The following is a 26,824-nucleotide window of genomic DNA, read 5'->3' on the forward strand; positions in this document are numbered from 1 at the left end:
TGTAGAGTGAACATAAAGTTAATTTAATTCATGTTCTCATCCCTGATTAATCTGATTAATACAAAACACATACAGATATGCAACAAAATGAGCTTCATGCTTTCAGAAATCATTGAATTGAGGCATATATATGTTCTAAGGCTTTGTGATGTGCACTAGGAAATGGAGGATAATGCATCTGGATAAGCAAATTGAGGCCAAATGCAGACCTGGTCTAGCATGCTGATTCACAAGGTGATCATGTTCTCTACCAAATAATGTATTTAAAACCTATTCCTAATTATGAATTTAGTGAAGTTTAAATTAAAGTGTTTCCAGCTGTGTCTTTCTTATATAGGAGGTGACAAAGGATCTAGACTGTTGAAGACAGAAGAGAGGAGTGTAAAGAGAAGGTGTAAGGATTTCTAAGTCTTTCAGAGGAAAATATAAAGGACCATGTTCCTAAACTTACTTCAAAATGTGCAGATGAGGGGAAAGTCCTGCAGAAAAGTGGACAAGGACTTCTGTTTCTACTGTTTGTACATATGTGGTGTATGTCCACACACAGTTGTGTGGATGTAGCATGGGGAGGGATGGGAAGCAGTAGAGTGAGAGAGGTGAGAGAAATAGAAAAGTGAAAAAAATATATCTGGAAGGAGGCTTAGACAAGGAAAGGGAGAATGAGATTCATGAGAAGAGGGGAGAAAGAAGGCCCAGGAAAGATTCAGAATGAAAGGATGCAGTAGGGTGCAGTAGCTTAAAAGTAATGCAGGCAAGACTGAGAGCAAGAAGCATAGCAGAAAAGGGGAGGAGAAGTAGGAAGTCAAGAAAGAAAGAACAGGCAGTAGAATTCATTAAGCCAGGTTTCCTGGGGTTCTATGACTTGCAATGAGATTATCTCCTGTTTGCTGACCATTTTCTTAGGTCTTGTATTAAAAGCAAGGATGCATAAAAAGAAACATCTAGGTCCTGGGTCTAATCAGAGCAAAAGTGCTTAGAAAATCCAGAAATAAGAATATTTATTTTCAAAAAGAAGCAACCATTTTTGTAAGTTCTTTTGTATATATGTCTGTATGAAAATCAAGTCCTGTATTGCAGGGCAATAAGAACCTTTCAAATTTAGAGAAATTAGGATTCCAGCAGCAAACTTGCAAGACTTTACTCAACATCAAGGAACATATGCAAACAGTTCAAGATGTATGAAGACAAGCCATGAAAAGAAAACAAAACAAAAAAAAAGCTGAATTCCAGAAATAATACTATCAAAAGTACAAAGAACAAGTATTTGTAGAAATGCAATGTACAATTAACCCAATCAGCATAAGATTACTGTTTCATATAAAGAAGGACTACAGATGATAAATCACAGAATGAACTGAAAGAAAAATGAAAGTTTCATGGCCTAAAGAAAACTGGTGATAGGCAGCTAAGGAGCTATTCGACATTGTCTGAGGCAGAGAAAATCCATGTAAATGAATTGTGGTTCTGCTCTGCCCTCAGTGGGAAACTGATTGGGTCTCTACACTCTGCCTGGCTCTACTCAGTTTGTGGGAATGTTGTAACACTGAGACCTTGAGCACTGTCAAAATCAGTTGAAATTTTCAAGAAGGTTCCAAAGCTTATTGCAAGATTTACACTGACAGAATGTGCAACAGAGTAAATTTTGCTTCCTTAGGAAGGGAAGCAAAACCTGTAGAAAAGCAAAAAGAGATGGATAGCCTGTTGATTGCCACTACATTAAAGCTAAATGCAGTTTACATTTGTGCTGCAAATGAGATTTGCTTCTTGGATGGCTGAATATAACATGCTTAATTTGGACTATAAGTCCAAAATAAAGTACACATTCATCAAAATAAAGTCAATGACAGTAACCTAAGGGTACAAATGGGAAGTTCAATGCACAACACAATTAACTAAAGGTACGAATTGGGAGATACAAAGCACAACACAATTCTGGGTAAAAGAAAATGTGCAGTAAATGTGACAGACAAGATTGTGACACAAGGCTGCTCCTATTTCAGTGCTCAAAATCCATGAATGAATAAGGAAGATATGCATTAAAAGATCAGGACTCAGAAGATTAATAAGTGATCACATAAATAGTATTCAGTATATTATTCAGTATATTCCCATAAATACTATTCAGCAATAAAAGAGAGCAGTTATATCAGTGTAAATATATTTCGGCAATCTTCATACAAGTTGAATATGGATGGCAATGACAAATAGTCCCAAGGAATCAAACCTCAAACAGAGAATCAGTCCCTGTAATGAGCAGGACTGATCTGCTCTGACACTGACCTACTGGGTTTCTCTTCCACATTTTGACAGTACTTGAGTGAATGAAATTTTTGCTTAATGAAACTGAACTGAACTGAGGTTGGCAGAGGATATTTTGGCACAGAATGTTTTGTCAATCATGACTCTTACTAAAACTTCTTATCCCACAACTTCTACTAACTGTATTTTTTAATGTGTTAAAGAAAAAGTTGGTGAGCAAATCATCGTTTTTCATTCAGCTTGGCAATCTTTTCTGTTATTTCCTTCAAGCTAACTTAGTTTGTACTATTTAATTGGCCACTCAAAGGATATTTTCCAAACACCAAGCCAGCTGCCTCTCAGGTGAATTAATTCTGTCATTTACTTTGCTTATAACATATCTCCTTGAACTACTGCAGAGTTAATAATCATAGAGTATTAAGCAGTATGGATATTAGAGAATGGTTCTGAAAACCATATGAATTTGGTTTTATGACTAGTCTGGTAAACATTTTTGTCTTACAGTTTTTACTGTTCCATAGACTATGTAGCACAGACTTCATCACAGACAGCTAGTGAGTTCAGTTTGTTATGTGCAAAGGAATAAGCTACAGCCCATAGAGGGTTGTGGTAGCCCTGGGCTATTGCACAGCAAAACAATAGTTGGATTCTGTTAATTCATTATTGATGTTAACTCGTTCTGTACTATAAGATATAAGAATTGGAATAGGGTAAACTCACTATTTATATTTTTAAAAAGAGGAAAAAGGCAAGAGAAGAATTTAACAAGCCTGACAGTTTACCTTTGGTCCCCCAGATAATGAAGCAAGTACTGAAAGACACTATTATTAAGCATTTATAAGATAAAGGGGATATGTAAAAGCCAACTTATACCTGCTGAGTACTAATATTAACAGGTCACCTAATTTCCTTCTAAATGAGTAATAGGCCTCAAAAAACTGAGAAGTGGAATCTAGCAGGATTTCAGGAAGGCTTTAGAACAAACTACTTAAATTAACCATCCTAAGTAAGAAGGACATGATGGTTATCAACCCAGAGTTGTAAAGAAAGTCAAACATGAAAGGAAGAGTAGTATTGATATATATAACCTGTGGTTTAAATCAGCCTCTTAGTGCCAGTGGTCTGGACAATTAAAAAATGCTACACTAAGCTTAAAACCAGCTCCAATAGAAAGAGAAATACTGGATACTGCTGGCTCATCAATATTTTCAATCCATTTTCTTTCTATTTAATTAAATATTACACAAGTAGATACATAGATAAATGCAAGGTACTGACAGACAACCAGCAGAATTTCTTTTTGGGAGTCATGCTTTACCATCTGCTAGAAACTTCTGAAGGAAATACCTGTCATCTGTTTAATATTTTTTTCATTGATATCCTTATCCAAGATGCCTAAATAATTTACAGTGTTATACATAAGACATAAAAATAATAATAAGGTTAAATAATCAGATTTTACTATGAGACGAAACTATGAGAGGAGATCCCCCTAAGAATATTTGGTGTGTAAAATAGTCATAACCATATGGAAAAGGAGGGAATTGTGAAAGAACAAAATTTCCAGATGATGATGTATTATGCATGCTAGACAAACATAAAACTGACTGGAAATAAATCCACAGAGATCTCAAAATACTGAAGGTCTGTTCAGTAAAAACAACCAAATAAAATTGTGACAACTGTAATGACATGCACATGAGGTAAAAAACCCATAATTATAAATATATAACAGCTGTCTCAAAGTGTGGCATCTATTATCTTTCAGATAGAGATCTGAAACCACTGGAGGTGGGGAAAAAACAATAAAGAGAATGTTAGAATTTACTAGGTATAAGGAGACCAAAACAGACAATCCCATTTATCACTGTCAACTCATCCTGGTCCTTCTTTTAAACACTTCATAATTAATAAGGTGTTTTGAAAGGAGGTGTTAGAGAATTTTTTGAAAATACTATAAAAGAAGGACAGTCACTAAAAAGAGCGCAGCTTCTGTACAAGGGACAAGAAAAAGTGCAAAGACTTTCCATGCTTGGAGAAGATAGAGAGGGATATGATACAGAGCTACAAAATTGTAAATGGTTTGAATAAGATTAATAAGAAGTGTTTATTAATTATTTCTAAGTTCACAAAAACTATCAAGCCCTTAAGGAAATTATCAGGGAGCAACATCAACATTTCAAAATCTTAATATATTGCATAAGTAAGTTGTGGGTCTCGTCACAGAATACTTTGGAAACTAAAAGGACAAATGAGTTCCATAAGTGAAGGATTGATGGATAAATGGATGCAGCAAAGTCCATTTGTAGCTCTAAAATATTATGGCCTTCAGTCCAGGAAGCTCTTTGACTGAGAAGACATAACAGAGAGGACCACTGTTACACTTTTCTTGGCAGTTTTGCATTCTGGATTCAGCTTTGAATGTGGTTCTGGGTTGCACTGCCTTTCAGACAAGCACAAAAGACCACAGATTCTTATGACATGCTTGTAATATTCTAAGCAGAATTCTGCAGAAAAGGTTCTTGGGAATATAGTATATGCCAAGCAGAGCAAGTGTCAGAAATGACAAAGAGAAAATGGAAAGTGTCAAATGGTAAAGTAAAGACATGAATTGGAAGGAATATTTCTCTTTAGTTCAACTCTGGTAAATCACTAGCTGGAAAACTGGCCAGGTTTTGGGATTGCGTTTTAAGCAAAATTATCCAGAAAAAAAATCTATAGGCATCCAAGGAATATGACCTATAAGAAATGTAAAAAGCATTGTAGATATTTATTTTTTTCCATAGGTATTAGGTAGAATCAAAGGAGGAAGAAAAATTGTTTAGTTGATCATGAGAACAAAGAATAAAACACAGAAAGCTATTGCAAAGATTTGAGCTAGACCACAGAGAGGATTTTTTACAGGAAGATTTCAAACCCTGATGAAGATTGCCTGAGGAAGTGTAGAATCTCCATCATCCTTGGGTTTTAAGACATCAGTTAGACCCATATCTTTACAGTTTGAGTGCAGTAAGTGGGCTATATGTGTTCTACATTCATTATAGTTCTATTTCTTTCCTGACATTTGAGGAATGGCTTGTCTGAAATGTGTGTGATCAATTCATATTATTTTGACTGCATGCTGGCATGCAGCTATTCATGCTGTCTTTGTGTATATTTATTTTCTTTCTCACTCCATCTCTAATAATCTATAATTTCATTTACATGCTCGGCGACTGTTTCTCACAGTCAAATTCCTCTCCATTGGCTTGACACTCACTGTTTAGTGTTATTCCCTGCATTTTGTCATTCTCCTAGCTCATTTTTCAAACAGCCAGTGGTAATTTGTTCTCATTTTTATAAGGACAATTTCAAATTTCTTTTTACTTATTTATTTTTAAAAGCATAATATGTAACAATTGAGCATGTTCTACTAAGATCAATACCATCCCCTGATTCAATGTATTCTCTCAGCAAATGTTTATTCCTTTGGTAAAAAGCTCAGGTCAAGTTGCCTGAATATTTTGCTTAATCATGCTTGGGGGAGAAATACTTTGTGCTTTAAATTTAGTACTATGTGTTGGCAGCATTTGTACTCTAAGGTTAGAGTTGAGGATGAGGCAAGGAACAAGGAGCCAAGATGACAATGATTCATTTGTGTTTCTTTATCCCTGACACTGGTTGTACCACAGCAAACCCTGCACTCTCTTGACATGGTATTTCCACAGGGGCACATTCTTCTCTGCCTGGGGCTGAGCCAGCCCATGCAGGCAGAGCCTGAGCAGGCAAGGAGGTCCTGAACAGGCACCGGATTTCTTCTTCCAGAAAGCTCTAAAACCTGTGTTCACACTTAACTAAATGCTTGCTTGGAAACAAAATACCTAATGGGTCTTGAGAACACAGCAAGGTAGTATTCCTGATGTTCTGTATGCCCACATCTGCATGCTGGAACAGGTAGATTTTTTGTGGATTATTGATCACTAGAGCAGAGCACACAGGATGCACAAGGAGAGTCTCCTTCCTGTTATTTCTATCAGCAGAAGTAAGAGTACAAAAGTCCATCAGCAGAAGCAAGCCCTATATTTCATCTAAGGAGGAAATGCATCTCCTGCCTTCTTTCACAGAAGAAAACCTGAGATAACCTTTCTAGAATCTTCAATATCAGCTATTTGCTTTGAATGCAAGGCCTTTAGAGGAGATGAGTTTTTCAAAGGTATTTATCCCTGCTTTCTAAAAACCTAGCTCTGAGAGACAAAAAAAAAACCTTATATATTATAATCTTGACTATTATTCAAAAGAACAAGTATCCATTCCCTCAGATCTGCTTGCAGAGTAAAGGCCTGAGTGAGCCATGTCATTTTCACAAAGTGTCATTAAACACACAGCGCTATATTTTTGTGCAGAACTATCAGGTGGATGACAGCTCTGTACCTGTTATATTCCAAAGGGTTTCTAAAGGCACGTGTCATTTCCTTCATAATTGGACAAAGCCTTCAAATGGCTTGGGACAAACGCAACTCCTAGAAACAAAGGTAGGGACACACACACTCTACTAGCCTGTTACCCTACAACAGGATTGTTCAGAGATCTGTGTCACTTCATCCTTCCCCTTAGAATAAGCCCAGGTGCAGCAAATGAGGGCAAATAGCTGTGAGGGAGTAAACCAAAAGTAATCCAGGCTAACTGCATCAGTATCAGAAATGAGCCATCAAACCTGAAACCTTGTATCATTACACCTTGAAGAATACTATCACTGTACTAGAGAATCAGAAGGACCTCTTTTATAGTTGTACCTCTCAATGTACATAATCCTTTGACATGCTTATATGCTCCTTGATTATATTGCTGTTGCTGCCTTTTCTTGATGATTCGCAGTGATATTGTTGTGCCAAAAGAGGTTTAAAGTTGTTGTAATTTGTTCCCTTGCTGCTGGCAGCTATGATCAAGGTCTTTGACTGTTTTCTTTTTGATTCTCTGAAGTTTGGTTTATTTAACTCTAATATTTTCACTCCCTTTTTTCTTTTTTTAAAGCTTATGTGCACCCAGTGCCTGTACTGCACTGAGCTCTTTTAACAACCAATTCTCCAATAAACAGTTTTCTCCTCCTTGTGCTGTGTAGTTTATGCCCTATTTATTGTACACAATTCAACTCCTGCTCTGAGTTAATAGTTTTCTTTCTTCCATAATAACATCAGTATAGGAGTTGAATACTTCCCAACATTTATTTTCACAAATGAGATTAGAGATTACTACTCTCCTTCTTTTACAACTATTAAACACACAGAGACATTAAGGTCGAAGGTACTTCCTCATTTTCACTAGTCATTTTGAGACTCTCCTGATGTGATTTTGTTAGTGTAAGCAGCAGAATACTGACTTCATTAATTTTTAAGGGCATTTGTTAACTTCACAGGTTGCTATGGGCACTCTCTCAAATGAAATTGCAGTGCTTCAAGTCCAATATCCAGAAAACAAATGCAAAATTGATGATCATGTAAAATAAGAGAAGCCTTGGATTATGTTTAATTATGTGACAGAGACAGAAAGTAAAAGTAACTTCCTAAGGTTGTCCCATCAGACCAGTCCAGTTTTTCCTTCTCTTTCCTGCACTATTTCCTACTGCTGATTGCTTATTCTCTACCATTTACTGCAAGAATAACCCCACTTTTGGATTCCTTAAACTGGATGCCAACAGTGGTTGAGTAACAATACTTGTAGAACTCTAGGATGACTGACAGGCAAGACATGATAACAGCTTGCTAAGGATCCCATTAATCATTGCAGAATGGATCTGAATTCGGTTACAGCAATAATTATCCTGATTTTGTTTCTCACCACACCAAGGACTTGAAGAAACACCTGTAACAAAAGGTTTCTTCTTCTGAAAATGTAAAATTTTTACTAGTCAGTCTAAGGCAACAAAATTTGAGAATTTGAGCCCCAGCAGTTCATACTTGCAGCGAGATAGAGAAATAAAACCTGGATATTATAAGCTGGAAAACTTCAGACAATAACACTGGAGCAATGGGAGGTGCTGCCTTTACCCCATCATTGCAGAGGGAGAAATTTCCCTAATCCCATCAAGTTTTGCCTCCTTTTCTTCTTTCACTGAGCTGGAAAGTGGTGTTTTCTTAGTGAAAAGCTTTAGATAAATTGCAGGACTATGCAGGAATTTTGAAGTGATCTAACAAGGAACTGAGGAGGAAGGTGATGTGTGAGGGGCAAGTTGCCTCTGTCTCACAATCAAGGTGTTTCCCTTTGGTATGAACTAGCTTGGACAATTAGAATATGGTTTTATGGCAGGACTTGGAAGAAAGATGAAGGTCAGTTCCCACAGTTACATGGAAAATAGCCATTTAATCCCAAACCTTGGAAAATATAAAAGTAAACTGTAAAAATAGTCTTTGTTTTGCTTGGCATTTATTTAAATTCATTTTCAGGTACCTTTTAACTGGACTGTATCTGCGTGCAAATGACTGTATCTGCTGCAAAAATCTGCAGGCCTTGATCCACTGAACAGGCAGAGCCACTGAACAGATGACATTTAGCTGAGGGATGCAGTTGACACTCCTGAAAGATGGGATGCCATCCAGAGGGACCTGGACAAACTCCAGAAATGAGTCCATATGAACCTTAGAAGATTGAACAAGGCCAAGTGGAAGGTCCTGCCTGTGGGTCAGGGAAAGCCCCATTATCAATACAGGCTGGGGATGAAGGGACTGAGAGCAGCCCTGCTGAGAAGAACCTGGGGGTGCTGGTGCATGAGAGGCTGGACACAGCCTGGCCATGCGCACTTGCAGCACAGAAAGCCAGCTGTGTCCTGGGCTGCATCCAGAGTGTGGCCAGCAGGGAGAGGGAAGTGATTCTGTCCCTCTGCTCTGGTGACACCCCACCTGCAGTGCTGCATCCAGCTCTGGGGTCCCCAGCAATGGAAGATATGGACTTGTTGGAGGGAGTCCAGAGGCGGCCATAAAACTGAACAGAGGGATGGAACACCTGTGCTATAATGAAGGACATCAGGAAGAGCATCAGGGCATAGGCTGAGCACCTCCTGTATGAAGGAAGGCCAAGAGAATGGGAGTTGTTCTGCCTGGAGAGAAGATTCTGGGAAGATCTTATTGGAGACTTTTAGTACTAAAAGGTGGCTTAAAAGAAAGATGGAGACTGACTTTTAGGTATGGCCTGTGGCAATTGGACAGGGGGAAATTGTTTTAAACTAAAAGAGAGTTTATTCAAACATTTTATATGATGAAGCACTGGAACAGGTTGCCCAGAGAGGTGGTAGAGGACTCATTCCTGAAAACATTCAAGGTGAGGTTGGACAGAGCTCTGAATGACTTGTCCTAACTGAAGATGTCCCTGTTTACAGCATGGGGTGTTAGACTAGATGACCTTCAAAGGACTCTTCCAACCCAAACCACAGTATGATTCTATGGTTCTGTGTTTCTTTGATTCTGAATGAACAGAATACTTGTTGGAGGATAGTAATAGTGATGCTCAGAACTCCAGAGGGATGGAGAGGAATGGAGGCAGAATCCTACCTCCTACCCACACCAGTCAGTATAACCAGCTGGCACAAAAACCTGTGCCTATAGTATAGGAATATACACTGGGATCAATAGAAGTAGTGCTGAGTTACTCTTAGTATGTGCACCAGGGGTGGATTTCAGAGTGGATTTTGAAGGAGAAAATCATTCCTCCCCTCCATCCTCAGTTATGTGGCACAGAGAAGTCTCTGCAACCCTTGCCTGTATTGCATAAGCATCCATGCTGTACTAGTAGTCACATAGCAGGAACAGCAAAACCCCTAAGGATTCCCAGGAGCCATTGTAACAGAGCTCATATGATGGTGAAGATCTGCACCATTCACATTGCAGGTCAACGTGTATGGGCTGTAGTACACAATGCCTTCACAATTAAAAGACAGCTGATTGTGTATTTGCAAACTACAGATTTTTTCTGCATAAATATGTTAACTGACATTTATGCCAAACATATTACATGCTCATGTCAAGAGAATAGAACCCATCTGTACTGCAGAGATGTAATTAGCATTAATTAATATGTTCGCATTGTCTGGTTGCTCATATATTTTGCCCTGAAGTCATAAATGTGGCATGGCATTTAGTAAGGCAGTATTCATGAGTCTTCATCTAAATTCCAAACATTTGGGTTTTGTGATGCTTTTAGTGCCCCTTGTTATTAACTGTTTCCTAGCATCTATGGAAAGGGAGTTTTGTTCATGGCAGTGTTTGAGAAATTGCGGTTCCTGGTAAGAACTTGTTATAGGCAAAAAAGTTTCTTCAGCAGTTGATACTCTAGCATAAAAATAAACAGTTACAATTATCTTGTGGCAGAGTAATGAAGAAACTTGTTTTTCACAAACATGAAGCAATTAACAACAAATGTTTGAGTAGGGTATTAACAAGATACAATAAAATCTTTTCATCCAAGCCATTTGGTAAACAACTTGTATATATTAATTGAAAAGTTGGCAAATGATTCAGGAACAAATGCACATCATCTACAGTAGATCATTTACACTTTTTTTACCACTTCTGATTCAGCAGAGATCCTCAAACTAGTGAACCCACTTGCATGCCCTAGTCATGACCAATATGTATTTGCAGAAAGCATGCTCCTGTTCTTACCAAAAACCTTTATAGGCATGTGAGATCCTCTATTACCACTTTTTTCTGTCTCTGCAAACCACTCCTCTCCTTTTAGTCATTCTGAATATTGATGCACAAAAACTGAGGGCTTTGGACTGAATTTCTTCATTGGAAATCTTTTAAGTGAATATTAATATTCCTTCACAAGTCATAATATATGGAGTCACATGTACTTCCTGCATAGTTTTCTATAATATTTTCCCATTTACTTTTAGCTGCAAGCAATTTTTCCTTTTGTTTGATGCTTATTCATATACAAACAATAGCTGCAAATGCTGGATATGCATTTAATTGGATAGCTTTCACAGAATCACTGGTTGAATGCCCTGATAACTAAAAGTACCTTAGTAACTACCTTAACAGTAGTTTAGTATTCCTACAGTGAATGCAGCATCCACAGATCCAGCAGAAGCCATGAACATGTGAATGGGTTAACTAGTATTTTTAGCTGTCCACATTTTTAAAAGCCACAAACAAGATTCAGCCTCTAGAAGCAATATGGCCCTGCTCTAGGAGTGACAAATTTGCCTTTGGATAAATCAGAGGTAATTCTGTCACATTTTAATTGTATGCCTCTAAATACACAGCCAGTTTATTTCTCATGCTTTCAGATGCTTTACTGTAAGCAGCTGCCGCAAATGTGATTTGCTCCATTTTTATAGATCAAGCCACAGCATATGTGTCCATTAGTGCCATAACCTTGATGAGATTTGACTGGCAGCTTTTTGATGTTCTTAATGCTCATTTAGAGTGTGACCCCATGCACATTTTTCTTGCAGCAATGCAGCCTTGCAGAATCATCTTCACCAGCCTTAGACATTTATTTACCATCTTTGTTGCACTGACCCAGTGTTTTGCAAGGCAGTGTGGAAAACTGGGTGGTTCACTGATGTAACTGAAATACAATTTGGCATTCAATGCACTAGTCTGGTTTACCATGAGAGGCAAAAAATCCAAGTCATAGCACAAATGAGAAACCAACAGGGGATGGGAAATCATTTCATGGATGTACTGCAGAGGAATAGGTGCACAGTGATTCCACATGAATGCACGTACTGGGGTGGTACCAACAGGAGCTAGTTGAATCCATCTGCTATGAGTTTGATTTGCTAATCAAATGACACTTTTTAGTTGCATCATCACAAAATGTGGTGACTCTTACTTTAGCAAAGCTGGTGTAAGTCACTGCTCCTTACTCAGAGTAGGTAAGATGTCTGGAGGAAGAAAGCTAACTTAAATTTATCTGAACTGACTCTTTCCGCAAAGATAAACCTTGAAACAAACCTTTTGAAGCAGGTCAGGGCAAATGCATCACTTGATTTTTCACCTGTCTTTTAATTTGTGGTACAATATCACATTTAGAGAGTAGTGTGATTTTTGTATTAAAAAATAGAGGGGAAAAAGTCAGAAACAAGTTTTACCTTCAGCACAGCTGGCTCTTTTTTATATTGGAAAAGAAATCTTTGCTTCCTTTTATCAGTATCTTTGTCAGCATCCTCAGAATTTAAAGAGTGAAAGTCCTTCTTAACAAGTCTTTCCTTTCTTCCAGCTTGGACAGAGTCTATATGGGGAGCACAGAAATAAGGGCAGTTCAAGCTGTTGGACTGGGGAAACACCTATGGAGTAATTTTGTTGCTAAGAGAAGAGCAGTACCTCCTACAAGAACTCTACCAGCCAAGCTGCTCAGGCACAGTAATGAGCTTGCTATTTGTCTCTCTGTGCCCAGTTACGGCTCTGTCATGCATCAAATGTGGGTATCAGTGCCTGCAGAATCAAAATCTGAAGATATTAGTAGAAAACTACACACTGAGTGTGTGGAATGTGTTAGATACAGATATTGGAGACAAAAAGTGTGAAGGGGTTTGCCACATCAGTTTCAATTTAGTAAATATTCATATTCATATGAATATTTACTTCATATTTCAGCTCAGTAATTTTCTTCATGAAAAGTTTTAAGAACTACATTTAACCCATTTCTGAATTATCCAGGAGGGAAAAAAAATGGAACAATTTTCTGTAAATATGAAAAACACAGAGTTTTTCATACTCAGATCATTAAAAATAAACTGAGTATATTTCTATTTAGCTTTGGAGACATATGCATATCTGAGGGAATAAATGTGATAATTTTAGCTTATATAGTCACATTCTGGAAAAATTAAATTGCTGAAAATGAAAGACTAAAACTTAAGGGTTCTTTTATTCAGAGGTCTGTTACTGCAAAACAAACTTTGCAATAAATCACATGGTCTGCTATTTCAAGTGGTTCTGTTTCAGAAAATGAGAAAAGCAGCAAGTTGCTATACTACTTGAAGTTTATTATAAGATCCTATCAAGTTAGACTACTGATACTTCCATATATAAGTGTACATAGGCTACTGTTTTTAAATGGAGTTGCAATTCTCTGAAATTCTTTTAAAAAACCTTCGTTTCATGCCCACTAATGAAAATGTAGATTCTACAGTAAAACAAAGTAATCATAATGAAAATTACAGAAAGCACAGAATAAAAGTTAAATTTTATGTATATCTGTGTGCAAAATGTTTGCCAAAATATCTGCAAGTTTGTGTCCTGAAAATCAGCAAATAGGCAGTGTTGTTCAGAAATGTGATTTTTTTTTTGTTTGTCTTACATTGTAGAAGGCTTATATTAGTGCTGACATTCAATCTTTTCAATAGTAAAAATTATCTGCTATAGAGGAAATTGCTTGTTCCATGACTTTTCATAGCTCTTCTTTGATGCCTTTAGTGCAGAAACAACAAAAGCTAGCAATTTCTCTTCCAGTGAGGATCAGTAATTTCTTGTGTGTTCTTTTAAACTTATCTCTGAAAATCAAAAGATAGGGGGTTAATATAATAGACCTAGACTTGAATATTAGGCACCATCCCTCCTTGGAAAAAATGACTGAAAAATAAAGCAATAAAAATAGTTATTAAAGTTTTTCCTGCAAATATGCATCTTTTTATGATATTTTCAGGAAGCAAGTGAAGAGGAGATTGTAGTTTTCCAAAAGAAAAGCCTAGCCTCATAATTTTCCCAGACTGTTGGGAGTTTTTTGTTAAACAGGAAACAGAACAGGTGAGGAAAGCATACAAGCTTCATAACATTTGAATGCAAATGTCTGCTGCCCCTTTGTGGCTGTTTTTAGTGTCTCTTGAGATTTTCAAACAAATGTAATTAATATCTCATTAAATTTATCTAATATCATAAATTAGCACATCATATATGTACCATTTGAATCCTATGTAATTTTTTTAAGTTCAGTCTAGATCATAAACAAGTCATGTTAGGACTATTTCAAGTGTAAAGGACATTACAGTAGTAAGCATACACAGCAAGAAGCAGAAACTGTAGTTGTGACATCCAAAAGATACAAATGAGTCTCTAAAGTGTAAGGTGAAGTGTCATCCTTCTTTGATTTTGAAAAAAAATGCCTGGGCATTTCCAATCAGTTTGTACTAATTTTTATTTATTGATCTAACAAAAATTGTTATCTTTTGCTGCAACCTGGTATTTTAATATATACCTACAGTTGGAGTGATTTGTTTAGACCCTAGAATTTCCTTATTCAGAGGAGGGATATTACCAGAGAGACATCTGGTATCCTGATTTGTACAAGGACAGTGGAGAAAACAAAGTGTCAGCAAGATGTGCAGGAGGGAGGATACAGTGGCCTGGATGGCTCCTGCCAAAGGTTTCAATAGAAGGAAAAACCTGGAATCCAGGCAAACCTAGAGACAGGCAGAAAGAGACCAGATTAGCCAAGGAGGTACCTGAGAAATATTCTGCGTGTTCATTGGCAATGTTTCTACATTAACTTTTGGTTTACTACTTTCATTTATAAAAATTCTCTTGCAATTTCTCATAATACCCTGTGTGAGGTGCTGAGTTCCTTCAATGCTTTCTAATTGTAATGAGAATCAAAAAACGTTTTTCATTCTGCAAAAAGGGCCTGAAGTTCAAAGACAATCCACTGATTGTTTCTGTCTACAAGCAGCCTCTTTTCCCCTACCACAATGTGCAAAGTTCAGGACTCAGACAATATGAGACACAGCACAACTCCAGGCCAGCTGGCCACAATTTTGTGTGCATCCACTGCAGGAGCCAAACTCATTCTGTGGTTGAAGCCTAAAGGACACCTTCCATAACAGTCCATGAATCAAGACTGAGAAGTTAAGCATAATTTTAAATTTATGGAGCATAAACTCTTGCACTTGGCATTGCCAGGAACCAGGTCTTGATGTATTCCATGGTGGTGTGGTTTAACCCCAGCTGGCAGCTCAGCCCCACACAGCCACTTGCTCATTCCTCACTGGAACAGGGGACTGAATCAGAAGAGTGCAAGAGAGGAAGCTCGTGTGTTGAGATAAAGACAGTTTAATAGGTGAAGCAAAAGCTGCACACAAAGCAAAACAAGGAATTCATTCACTGCTTCCCACGGGCAGGCAGGTGTTGGGCCATTCCCCAGAAAGCACTGCTCCATAGCACCTAGCGGTTACTTGGGAAGAAAAATATCATTCCAAACATCCTCTCCTTCTTTCTTCTCCCCCCAGCTCTATGTGTTGAGCATGACACCATATGGTCTGGAAAATATCTTGGGTCAATTGGGGTCACCTGGCCTGGCTGTGCCCCCTCCCAGCTCCTTCTGCATCCCCAGCCTCCTTGCTGGTGGGGTTGGGTGAGCAGCAGCAAAGGCCTTGGCTCTGTGTAAGCTCTGCTCAGCAACAACAAAAGCATAAAAACATCCCTGTGTTATAAACACTGTTTCCAGCATAAATCCAAACCACAGCCTCTCACTACCTGCTAGAAGAAAATTAACTCTATCCCAGACAAAACCAGCACACATGCCTGCTGCCCTCATTAAGGAAAAGACCTTTACTAGCTTTAAAGGCTCTTCTTAGCAGCTCTTTACTGAAAAGCTCTTTACTGATTTTACCTGAGAAAAACCCAAAATGACTGTCCTCAACAGTACAGTCTTTTGAGTTACTAGCACCTACATCTCAGGTCTATCTGTAGATAGTCCTGTCTAATTTTTAAGATCAGTCTAACACAGAAATGCTATTCTCAAAAAGCTGTTTGCATCAAATAAGCACACATAAACCTTATAAACCTTTATGCTTTTAATTCTGTGCAAATGAAACGGTAAGATTTTGAAAGATACAGGATATTACAGCTCTTCAAAATTATGTAATGCATTTTTATACTGAATCCTGGCAGAGTTTATGTTTTCTTCCCATATTTAAATTCTTAGCTGAATTTAAGCCAGTCACATGTATAAAATGATTTTTTTTTTACAGAATCACAGAAATTTTTTAAGATTATTTTCTGATTTGGTGCTGTGTTTCTGAAAAACATGCAGCTCCTAAAGATGTTTGTTGTGGACAATATAGATTTCACAGTTGGTTTCCTAGTCTAGTTTAGCCCCTGCTCAACACCCAGGCAAGAAAGGTTTCATAAAGCCTTAGGTCTCCTTGGATTGTATTATCTTTAATTTTTTAAAAATGTCAACATCCTTTGAAAAGCCACTATTGCAATAGATTGACAGAAATTAATCCTGTATTGTCCACATTGCTATCCCTTAGCCTGAATATGAAGAAAAATTCTATTATTTTTTTTAAACATATGAGACACTTCCACCATTAAGTTGCATTTGCTCTTGCACTATGGAATTTCTTTAATGAAAAAATACAGGGGGAGCTGATAGCTTTAGAGAACACATCTGTTAATAATCATACCACAGCTAAGATACTCTGAGTCCTGCTAACTTCAGCAATATAGAGCTGCACACTACATTCCTGAATTTAAACAGAAAAAGGGCCAAATAGGGACTATTGAATGCCAATATTTGTTATAAATATTTATCAAATGTGCATAGACAGTATCTATAGTATATAAAACAATAAGCACATCTTTTGACATCCTTGCTGTTTATACAGCAGCACAAAGGTATAGCTACAGCATCACTCAAGTGTTTTGACACAAATTGTCAACACTTTTACCTCAGTGCTATTGATGATGCTTGTTACAAATCTAAGGACTGTGATGCCTCTCAAGGGTCCATCCAGCCTGTTTCCCAAACCTAAGTGACAAGGATGATTTGTTGTTACCAAAGAAAGGTGGGGTGGGAGTTCATTGATGATACCCCTCAAACAATGTGTATATTTTGAGTAAAACCTTTCTTCCAAAGTATAAGCTTTTCAATTTTTTTTTTAATATTATTCATTTGCTTTACTGTTCAGAAGCTTAAACAGCACTCACAGGAGTAAAACCAAATGAAATGCTTTGTCATGGGAAGTTAGACTAGGAGCTAGGTACACCATGTGTGCAATTCTGATCAGTTTCACCCGATCAAATAGGTGCTGCAGAGGTGTCTGCAGCAGTTCACCAGAGGTAAGAATATAAATGGCTTTAGTTTAATATGAGCAGAGCCAGTACTGCTGACACACTAAGGAGTTTACAGGCTGAGTGAAAAAGCAGAATTACATTTCTTGTAAAATTCTGTATCCTAACTTCTCAACTGATGAGCTTTTTATCAAACCGTAGCATTTCTCAAACTCCCAAAGGAAAGATTCGGTGGTACTTTGCATTTCTAGCAATAAGCTTATACTATACCATAGTTTATACTTCTGAATACAAACAATTAGTTGTTTTTTACACCAAGTCTTTTCTCAAATATTCTCCAGCCCTTTAATTAATAAACCACAAAGAAAATCCAGCACCATTGTAATTCTATCCAAAAAATGGCCTTGGCGCAAAAGAAAAGGAAGTCAGTCGGGTAGGATTTAATTTTTTAATGAAAGATTCCATATCCAAAAGAACAATAAGGCTTTGAAATAAAAATTTCAATGCCAATGTTTGCATAATTTATACCTGCAATTATACTACTTATACCAGTGGAATAATAGATTTGTAAAACTGTTGTTAAAATCAGTCTTTGTGAGGATTGCATATTAAATATGTTGCATATTACATAAGTTACATATTTCTGTGGTAGCCCTGCAGCATATTTTAAAAGTCTGTGGTGTTTCAGAGAGATAAGTTTGGCCAGTTCATCAAGCTTTTTGCTATATAAAGAGAATATCTTACTAATTGTTACTTAGTTGGCATAAATCATGTGAAATTACATATTCATGTTATATAAATTCAAGTCTCCAGCAGGCTCAGGAGTTCTCTTCCTCCCTTTCCAAATGTGCTTTTCACGGGGCAGTTGTGCATCCCCTTGCTTTCCCATTCCTTTCTTCTTTATTACAAAAGGTGTCTAAAGAGAGAAACAGAAATAGAAATCAAGAATTACAAACATTAAAAAATAAAATCCCATACAGATTAAAGAATGCACCACCTACCTCATGGATTAGGCCTACAGCAGTTGCTCTTAAAATACCTTGACTCAGTATTCAGAGTTAATGGACCTGGTCTCTTGTTCCTGCTTTCTTCTTCTTTCTGCACCAGTAAAGCAGATCTTTCTTCACAGTTCTTGCTTTCATTGACATCATGGAAAGATTTTCAACATTGAAATTTTCTTGTCAGTAGAATGCAGCAAACCCCATGTTCAATATTCAATGAAGAAATGTCATGTAGATTTTATAGTGGAAAGGCATGCCCTTGTTTGCCAACTGTTTTTTTTTTGTTTGTTTGAAAGCAGGTTTTCAAATAATCATTGACAGGACCAAGGGAGGAGGATCCATACAGTAACAATTTGCAATTCTTTCATAAGTAACATAAACTTGAAGTCTGATAACTCAAGAGGGAGAATATAGTGGAAAGTGAAAACAGGAAGACCCATCCAATCCACAGGAGATCCTAGAGGTATGCAGATTTTTTTATATTTTGAAAATAGCAGTCATAATTTTACTTTTAGTGTTACTTATAGAAAAATGCTTATATTATATATAAAGAATGGAAAGTTCTTTGGCTTCATGAGGTAACATGTATGGTGAGTTGACTTTGGCTGCCTCACTTTGGTACTCTCACCCTCCTTCTTCTCAGCAGGACAAGGGAAGAAAATAAGTGGAAAAAAGAAACCTGATGAGTCTATGTAAGGACAGGGAGATCACTTACCAAGTACCATCACAGGATCAACACATTTGACTTGGAGAAAATTTAGTTTATTCCCAATTAAATTAGATTTTAATAGAAAAAATACTAAAACAGCACCTTCCCCCCACCCATCCCCTTTTCCTAGGTCCAGCTTCATTCCTTTATTCCCAATTCTTCTACCCATCCTAACCTTCAAGATGCACAGAGGGATGGAGGATTGGGGGCTGTGCTCACAGTCAATCCAGAACTGCTCCTTTTTGCCAATCCTTATTCTTCACACTTTTCACCTGTTTCAATGTGGGTCCTTCCAAGGGACTGCATTCCTTCAGAAATATCTGCTCGCATGTGGGCTCTCCAGAAGAAGCAATCCTTCAGGAAATATCCATCTGTTCCACAGTGGTCATCCACAGGCTGCAAAGTCTCTGCTCCAGCACCTGAAGCACTTCTTTCCCTCCTCCTTCTTTGACCATGACGTCACAGGGCTGTTCATCACACTTTTTCCCTCACTCCTCATTGCCACCAAGTTTTTTCCCCTTTTTAAAATACATTTTCCCAGAGGCACTGCCAGCATGGCTGAGAGGCTCAGCTGTGCCATGTGTGAATCAGTTGGAGGTTCCTGGAACTGTTCATGTCCATCACAGATCAGCACAGCCTCTCCACAGCCACAGAGTCCACAGCCCCTGTGGCCAGGGCCTGGGCGCCTGCACCTAGGACAACTTGGAGTTTCCAGAATTAGTAATGTCTTCTGTTGCCAACACGAGCAGCTTCTTGTCTCCTCAGGGTAATACAACTTTCATTCAAATGGTGGCACAATGAAAACAATTGGGAATTAAAGGGCAGGAATAATGAACATAAATACCAGGCTTCAGATCATGATGCCAGACAAGATAACCAAGGAGACTAATGAGAAAACAAGTTGATGTATGTTATCTTGAAATGATAAGCAAATTATATGATTACATGATCTAAACATTTATCAACCAGAATGAATACCATTGGAATGAAATATGAAAGCATAAAGTGCATCTCTGATCAGATGGAAAGCAGCAGAAAGTTGATAGGGCCCACACCAAAGTCCATCATTTGGAGCTGGAGCAGATTTACTCTGGCTGCCAGACCTAGAACAACAGTCAGGAGCCAAGAATGAACCAAGAATCCTACACACAGATCCCTACAGGTCAGGTACACAAGTGGGTCCACATGGCTCAAGTGTGCTGAGCATGACATCTAGGCCTGAGCATTGCAAAGACTGGACTCATCACTCATACATCACCTGTGAAAAGCACAAGAACTTCCAATATGCCTGTGCTAAATATATAACATAATTAAAGAATCAAAAAAGGAAATATGAACACTTTGCAAGGAGAAGAACCTTTGTAATCTTTGTAATGGTGAAATGCATACTGTAGAAAGACCTGATAATCTGTCACTGAACACTAATTGCATTTGTGTTCATGGGCTCAAAAAGCTGTGCAGCAGTAGACATTGCAAACTTGTCTGTACATCTCCACCAAAGCCACAAAACCTGAGTCCCCAGCCTTGGCTTCAACATTCTGTAGACATTAGGATATCATAGAATCATAGAATCATTTAGGTTGGGAAAAAATTCAAGATCATTTAGTTCAGCATTTGACCAAACACTACCATGTCAACTAAACCATAGCATTAAATGACATGTCCAGTTGTGGCTACGAGGGATGATGACTCCACCCTGGGCAGCCTATTCCAGTACCAGACCGTCCTTTCAGTGAAGAAAGTCCTCCTGATGTCTGATCTGCACCTCCTCTGGCACAGCTGGAGGCCATTTCCTGTTGTCCTGTCACTTGTTGCCTGGGAGAACAGACCAACACTCCCCTTCCTACAATCTCTTTTAGGGCAGTTGTAGAGAGAAATAAGGTCTCCCTTCAGCCTCCTTTTCTCCAGGCTAAACACCCACATGTCCCTCAGCCACTCCTCACAGGACACTCTCTAGACCCTTCACTGTCTTTGCTGCCCTTCTCTGGACATGTTAAATATTAGTAGAAGTTTTATAGGAATAAAGTTAGCAGGCAAGGGACCATCATAGTAGTAGTGATATAATTTGCTGCAGGGAACCTCTGCAAATAATACTTCTGTTACTGCTGAACAAATACATTGTGAATAACTGGATGGATCAATCTTGCTTCTGTTCAAGAGCTGTTGAAGAGTAGCTTACAGTTTCTTTAATTATATAATTATACTTGTTGCTCAGAGTCACACTGGATAATTAAATGAACGAGATTTGCTCTGAAGGTTCATGCAAGCAGCTCATACCAACATCTGCAATTTTAAAAGTTTCAATTAGATTTCATTGCTCATGGAGGTCATGTGTGATTGGATCTGACTCATGCCAGTATGAGTATTGCTCTTGGAATCCAGAATGTGATGTGAAGATTTACTTAAAATTCAAAACAGAGGTTGATCAGATGTTCTCCAACAACATTTCTGTGAATACTTCTGCCTTTACAAAAGACTACAGAGAATATCCAAGGCACCAGCAACAAAAATATCTTATTTCCACCTTTTAGTTTCACCATACATTTATGGATTAAATGTGAGATATTTGTTGACATCAAATGCTAAATTTTAAGTGAAAAAGGTATATAAATAATGTGAAAATATCTGAGCAATGATCTGTTTTCCCTGCACTCACTTTCTGTACTCTGTAGAGACAGTTAAATCCTGAAGCGCTCAAATGCACTGCTTTGACAATTAAAATTATATCATTTTCCCTCCTACACAATTTTTTAAAGCTTTTAGGTGCCATTTTCTTCAAGAGTACATGCTGTACCCTACATTTAGGAATGGAAAATTTGTAAAATTTTTGAAAGTAGGAAAATGTGTATTTTTTAAGGTTATTTTCAAAGTTTAATATTTGAAGCAAGCCAGATCTTAGGTCTTAATCAAAGAAAATCAGAAATGTAGAGGAAGCCCAGAAAGGAACCAGACTTAATATCATTATTATATGATAAGGAAAAATCCCTTATCTATGAGGACAGTCATTTGTTCTTTTCCCTTTTCTCATTACCTTTTCCAGAATTATCCATGTGTGGTGAGAGTAGGGGTAATACCTAGAATAATGCCATTAGAAAAAGAAAAATAAATTCATTACCAAGCTACCAACAAATGAACAGTTAGCCTTAGAAGACCAAGAGAAAAAGTAGAATCTACACAACTTCTGTATTCTCCAGAAAAATTCTGGAAATGTGTTTCAACTTAGTCACCTACTAGTGGCAAGATCATTGCTAAAATGAAACTGTTGGCAGCATCACACAAAAGACTTTCAACTTAGTCATCTACTAGTGGCAAGATCGAAACTGTTGGCAGCATCACACAAAAGATGAAATTGGGGCTAACACACCTGTGGTATAATTTCTTCTACTCTGTGCAATCACTCCACCTGCCAAGGAAGAGTAAATGCACCAGCAGCAAATCTCAGCCTGGAGAAAAGGAAGTCATTTCAGTGAAAGAATGTTGAAACTGCTGTAACTTTTATCTTCATTTGCTAAAAAAATATCCTCAAAGGAAGCAGACAGGATTTCTAGTTCACTGAACTTTATGCTCCTCACCATGAGTACAAAAAAGTTCAGAAAAAACCCCAAATATTCAGCTGACAAGCTACCAGACCCCAAGATCTCCAATTTCTTTAAAAATCACAGCAGCCAAAAAGTAAAGCAAAATTTTGATGCAGAAAATTTCCCCATTATGGGTGACTCTATTTCTTAATAACTAAACATGCATGTTTGTTGTGCAGAATGAAAGGTGAGAGATGAAGACCATTTTCTTTCCTGCAGTGCAAATTCTCAAAGTCAAAGAAATAATGTATAGGTTAAACCTATTTAACTCTGGTAGGTTTAACCTATAATACATTATAGATTAAACCTATTTCTTTTTAACTCTGTCCAGTATTCTGGTTTATATTTTGCTGAGCTCTCTTGGGTCAAAGACATAGTGCGAAAATATTCACATTTTGCTTTCATTTAAGGAGACAGAGATTTCCAGGGCCAGTCCTAAGTCTGGAGAGAAGGAGCTTCTGATGAAGTCTTGTCCTGGAAGGGCACAGCAACAGGCCTGTCTGGAAGTGTTTTCAACAAATAATTTTAGACTCAAATTGACCACCTTGTTCTTTTAGCAGAATCAACTGTATCCAAATAATTTCTTACAGTTGTTTGACCTCATCTTTAAAACCTTGTCTAACTTCTTTAGACTTCTTATCTAGCACATGCTTAAAAATTCCAAACACCACAAGTGCCTTTGGCCACCTTTCTGAGGGTTTATTTGTTCTGACTGTTAAAAATTTCTCCATGTTAAGCCCAAATTTCCCTTGCTAGCATTTATAGCTATTTCTTGTCTCCAGTGAATATGGAGAATGCTTTCTTCCTTTCCTCTTCACCTATTTTACAATTTATCTTTTATGTACTGCAAGATAGATTTCCATTCAGATTCTGTTCTTTAAGCTAAAATACATGTTCAAGAAAATTAAAGGGAGAATCCTGTATTCCAATTCCATCAAGGAAAGAAATGAAAGTCTCAAGAAAAGCTATGGTGACATCTGGTGAGCTTGAGCACTTTTTATCTGGGAAATTGTTATGTCTGCCTCCTGGCTTTCCTCCTTTCCAAAAATATTTTATTATTGTTGAAAAAATTCTTTAGTTTCTTTATCAGTGAAGAAGGGCTTTTTAGTTCTCAGGTTAATTTGTTTTTTGCATTCTGCATTTTTAATTAGCAGCTCTCTGCTCCACAGCATGTGTTTCATCAGATTATGGACATTAATAGAGCACAGTATCAAGTTTGTCATGTCACATTCTTTAGCCATGAAAAGAAGTTATTGCATGACTTATGGAGGATTATACACTCTAAAAATAGGCAAGATGAAAAGACTTGTTAAGAAAATTATATTAACCAAGATACATAGGAGAGCAAGCATCTCAATTATAACTAGGTTTTCAAAACAGTACTACTGTTACCTTCTTTCGGCAAGAAAATTAATCTTTAAAATATATCTCATCTGATGAAAGTCTCTTAAGGCTGTGACCTATTCAGGTGACAGTTTAATCTATAAAGGTTGCATTTAAGTTTAAATAAACCATTTTTCTTGCCACTGTAATAGACTAAGAGCTCATGGCCAGTGAATTGTAAAGAGAAGTAACTTACTGGAGAATGAACAGTTATTTCTTCAGTTGCATTAACTCTACTTGCATGAATTTGCCAGTACAAATTTCAGTATAGACTGTTCAGAATATAGCTCACTTCCTAGCACCTTGACTTCATGTTTCACATCACTCTTGTTCATACAACACTCATGCAAAATCCCTTTGTATTCTCCCAGTTAGGTGAGCTGTGCTTGCGTGGGAGCTGCCTGTGCAGTACTGTCTTTGGAGGACCACTGCTGACACTGCAGGTTTAGCAGCCTACCCATTAATAACATTTAGATTCAATGCCAGCAGGCGAGAGAAGAAAAAAGTTGTTGTTGCTGGATGCTTTGGGGGCTGGAAGGGAGGTGGACTCTGCAAATGATCTGGAGTTAAGCCATGGTTTCTGTGCCCACTGCTGGAGTTAGAGGGATTATCTATGCAACTGCTTTCTGCCCCTCACTAGCAATGATTCTTGGTTATTGAAACTGTTATCCTGAAAGACTTTAAAATCTTTCTTTCAGGGTATTGCTCTTGACATTTGAAGTTAATTTCTTGCCTTTTCCCTTGTATTTCTCTGCAGCCAGCTCATTTTGCCTTCAATCTATTGTCTTCACCTCAGTGTTTCATTTAATTTATACCTGGTTAAAGTAGCTGATTACAACCTTTTAAAGATAGCTAAAACCAGAAGGAATAATTACACTCATCCACATTTACAGATTGCTTTCCAGAAACAATGCTGTCACCTGACAGCTTTTCAAACTAGATGGATGGGACAGATCAGGGTCTCTACATGACATGATTCAAGGCCAGCATGTGGACACAACAGAACAGGAGTGGAATTGCACTGAATAGGAATGCATTGCACTGGTCTCAAAGGCAAATACCCACACAGCCAGTCTAACTCTCATGGCTGGCACCTTGAAGGAGGTGTCTGTGAAAGCACAAAGCTCCTGGCTACTCATGTCCAGAGAGTTCTGGTTTCAGGAGACACTGTTTACACACTTGAGGGTTACTGTGAGTGAGGTGATCCCTGCTTTAAGGAGCAGCACATCCCAGACCTCAATGTAAGTTTGAAACTTCAGTGATGTCAGGGGCCAGGAACAGACGAGGGACCATCAACCATCAATTTGCCTTGTGATCTTGTGTCTTCATATGAATTTTAACTAGTTAATTGCTAATTTGAGAAAAAAAGGAAAATATTTTTTAGAATGTGAATTTCAGGGGATCAGCTCTGTTTCTGTTTGGAGGATGCATTTTGAAACCTCAGAGGAATGTATACCTGGAAGGCCCAGTGGTAGACTCTAGGAACAGGGAGGGCTATGTTGAGCAGTGTGCCATCAGGGAAGCCCTAGGTGGCACAGCCAACTCTAAGAAAGAAAATGCAGTCCCTCATGTTACACTGGCAATAACATCATATTCCATTTCCTAGAAGAGTAATCTAAAAAATAGTCCTACATTAAATGCTTATGATATCAATGATTTTCCTGTACTTACACTCAACTGTGTCACTACAGACATGAGGTGCATTATGCCCCACTAGACTGTGCAAATACTTAGATAGTATTTGGAACCTTAAAATAAATAAAACCCACTGCTAAATCATAAATCTTCTGCTTTATAATCTTTTATATTAATATGAATTATCTGTAATAACAATACCATGCCAATCATATTTTGTACTAATACAATAAAGTAACTGATGCATTTTACTTTTGCTGAGCATTTGCAGTTTTGTGTCTGTAACTTCTAGTGATGTGACAGTTGTCACAAGGGTTCTTGGGTGAAGGAAGAGACGAGATCCTTGACTCCATGATCAGAAGGCTTGATTTATTATTTTAAGATATATACATATACTATAACTATACTAAAAGAAAAAGGAGAGATTTCCAGAAGCTGCTAAGCTAAGAAAGAAAAGTAGAGAATCCTAACAAACGCCGCTCTCTCAGACTGCGTCCGAGAGAGCTCAGTTCTGCATTGGCCATTATTTCTAAACATCCAAGCTGGGCCAATCCAGACGGACCTGTTGCATTCCACAGCAGCTGATAACCTATTGTTTACATTCTGTTTCTGAGGCCACAGCTTCTCAGAAGGAAAAAATCCTAAAGAAAGGATTTTAGTGAAAAGGATGTCTGTGACATAGTGATATGAATGAGACTGAGGTTATAGATGGTACTTGATTTTCTTTCATACACCATATAAAGTGTGACACATTGCAAGCACTGTTGCCATCTTTTTTTATTATAGTTGAACCTACATTCCTGGAAGAGACGAGATCCTTGACTCCATGATCAGAAGGCTTGATTTATTATTTTAAGATATATACATATACTATAACTATACTAAAAGAAAAAGGAGAGATTTCCAGAAGCTGCTAAGCTAAGAAAGAAAAGTAGAGAATCCTAACAAACGCCGCTCTCTCAGACTGCGTCCGAGAGAGCTCAGTTCTGCATTGGCCATTATTTCTAAACATCCAAGCTGGGCCAATCCAGACGGACCTGTTGCATTCCACAGCAGCTGATAACCTATTGTTTACATTCTGTTTCTGAGGCCACAGCTTCTCAGAAGGAAAAAATCCTAAAGAAAGGATTTTAGTGAAAAGGATGTCTGTGACATAGTGATATGAATGAGACTGAGGTTATAGATGGTACTTGATTTTCTTTCATACACCATATAAAGTGTGACACATTGCAAGCACTGTTGCCATCTTTTTTTATTTTATTTGAA

General features: G+C 37.7%; 1 long non-coding RNA gene across 1 annotated transcript in view; it reads right to left on the reverse strand.

The window, feature by feature from the left end:
• Positions 1-17,686: 17,686 nt before the first annotated feature.
• The window catches only part of LOC115947859, a 19,611-nt gene continuing 10,473 nt past the window's right edge, over positions 17,687-26,824 (reverse strand). The window contains exon 2 of the long non-coding RNA XR_004081706.1: positions 17,687-18,168. This is a non-coding gene — a long non-coding RNA (uncharacterized LOC115947859). The remainder of the gene's footprint in view (positions 18,169-26,824) is intronic.

Source organism: Geospiza fortis, unplaced genomic scaffold, assembly GCF_000277835.1.
Source record: "Geospiza fortis unplaced genomic scaffold, GeoFor_1.0 scaffold195, whole genome shotgun sequence".
Lineage (NCBI taxonomy): Eukaryota > Metazoa > Chordata > Aves > Passeriformes > Thraupidae > Geospiza > Geospiza fortis.